General features: G+C 34.0%; 1 long non-coding RNA gene across 1 annotated transcript; it reads left to right on the top strand.

Moving 5' to 3' along the window:
• The first annotated feature begins 1,801 nt into the window (after positions 1-1,801).
• Positions 1,802-2,192, top strand: LOC136986539 (uncharacterized). The gene is made up of 2 exons (XR_010882492.1): positions 1,802-1,900; positions 2,149-2,192. It is a non-coding gene; the product is annotated as an uncharacterized lncRNA (long non-coding RNA).
• The last annotated feature ends 266 nt before the right edge of the window (positions 2,193-2,458 follow it).

The raw sequence follows: 2,458 nt of genomic DNA, 5'->3' as shown, positions 1-2,458 counted from the left end.
AAAAACACTGAGAAATGTTCCGTGTGTTTAACAAGGTTCGGAAAACTGAAAATTTTAACAACGGGTTCAGCCGAACCTATGCGAACCCGCTGAATATCGCCACTGATAGTATCCCCCAGTGATGTTGTGTCCGTGTGTGTATGTGTGTGATCGAAGAACATCTTTCGACGTGTTTAAAAACAGAAAAACAATAAATTACGATACGAGAATAAGATACGTAGAGAAATAAAATGAAAGACTTCTTACCATCGGAGATTTCGGCAAATATTCGCTTGTACGGTAAACGGCCGCTTCGTCCTCTTGGTGTAAAGTTGGAGAGGGAGATTGTTATCTTCCTCCCCAACTTTACCACGAAGAGGACGAAGCGGCCGTTTGCCATACCTCCCAAATTTTCCTAGAAAACACAAAGACAGTGAGAAAGCGAGAAGTTCATTTATTACCTAAGGTCAACCTTTATCAAACAGTCTTTCTTCCCGAACAGTGTTATGAGAAGAGCGAAGGACCTGACCTAGCCTAACCTAACCCTAACCCTAACCGGAAGATCAATCCTAATAACAGCTGTTTGGGAAGAAAGGTCGGCCGAATGTCGTGTCCGGTGAATAAACCCGGTCGGTGAATGTCACGTCCGGGTGGTCACAATCGAGAGTCAAATCCGTTGTCGTTGACCGAGTGTCACGTTCGGGAGATAAGTCCGTGAGTCACATCCGGGAAAAGGTGTCGAGTCCGGATGAAAAGTGTCTAATCCTGTAAGGATTAAATAGAAAAAGAAAAAAAAAACCGCTTGCCTTCTTATATCGGAAGTTAGTAAATTAAATTTAAGGTTTTAGTTTAAATGTTAGTATGACAAGAGGGGGAAAAAAATTAAAAAACCTCTTGCCTTCTTATTCTACGTTAGCAAATTGAAACCGAAATCTTAATATATATTCAGCCAACAGGCTAGCTCCCTAGACAGATTCGAAATCAAACCAAGCGAACAATCTCAGGAATTTTTCATAGGCGGTCCATGGATTAGGGTTTTTAATTCGTGGGTCGTATTCTGGTCTTTCTTTCCATCTGGTGCCTTATTGTAAGCCCGACCAAACTCATGATAATCATGGAAAGTTTTCAGTAATTACAGGGCAAAAAAAAGTAAAACAGAGAAATAAAATAAAAAAATATTTTTTAACAACTGGAAAGAACAATTTATATAAATATGTATATTAGAATTACCATATGTCTTTTTTTCCGTTTTACGTTTGGACCTAAAACGGAAAAAAGAGGACATATGATAACTCGAATGTATTTCTCTACTTACTACTTAATATAATTATACTCTATTACAATATATATAATATAACTCCAATTTTTCCAGGTAGAATTTTATAGATAACAGACAAAGAACAAAGTGTATATATTTTTCTTTTTCATTACGAATAACACTTTTTTTTTTTAAAAAAAACTCTTTTTGCACTTGGGCACTAAGAGGGCCTCTTACAGCAAGCTCATTATTATGGGTTCGGCCAGGCCCACAATGGGGCGGATGGTGAGCGATAGGGGACATATCCGTACGGACCAACCCCCGAAAAATTCCTGGAGATATTCGACCTGTCCGGATTCGAACCCGGGTTCCCAGAGCGGTAGATTGCCATTTGGTCGAAACAAATAATACTAATAAAACATAAACTTTTTAAAACTTTTTTAATGATTTGATTATGATAAAAAATAATATACTATATTATTTTTACTCAATTTAAATTACATAAATGTTTAACAAATAATTATAATTGTTTAATATTAGACGCGTCAGAAATTTGGGCTATTTTTGTCTTTCGATAGTTGATAATTCGATAACGTAGCAGTCTGTGTGCGATTCCTTTTTGTATTTAGTTTGTGTAATCCGAATCCATCTTTCGTATTTAAGGTTTGTTTTAATTAAATTTTATGTAAATATAAAGTTCGATAATTATATTAAGATTTATAAGATGTATTTGTATGGAGATGAGTTGAATTTAATTAAATTTTGAGAAATACTGGAAATATGGAAAAGAACATGTGTAATTGGTTATTTTTTAACGATTTGATTTTTAAAATAGATATTCTATGAATTTTGGGAATATTAAAACCAAACCTGTTTTATGTTTTGATATTAAAAACTTTATTGTCTTTTAGGAAATGGCAAAAACTAAGAATCACACAAATCATAATCAAAGTAAGTACTTTTATTGTATATTAATTAACTTTTATGTAATGAAGTAATAGTACGTAGATACATGCAAATATGTGTATATTATTTCTATATTCAAATTATTTTAAGTTACAGTTTCAGGGCTGAGACATGTGCTGGTAAAATCTGTATAATCAGACAGTTACGTGTTTTTTTTTTTTTTTTGGCAAAAATACACAATTCCTGCATTATGGGGTTTTTCTTAATTTTGCTTTCTTGAAATACCTCACTAGTAGATGTGTCCTAAACAGATAC

Source organism: Centruroides vittatus, unplaced genomic scaffold (genome assembly GCF_030686945.1).
Source record: "Centruroides vittatus isolate TY-2023 unplaced genomic scaffold, ASM3068694v2 scaffold_1152, whole genome shotgun sequence".
Lineage (NCBI taxonomy): Eukaryota > Metazoa > Arthropoda > Arachnida > Scorpiones > Buthidae > Centruroides > Centruroides vittatus.
The sequence above is the reverse complement of the archived record's forward strand: the minus strand, read 5'-3'. Positions and strand labels throughout refer to the sequence as shown.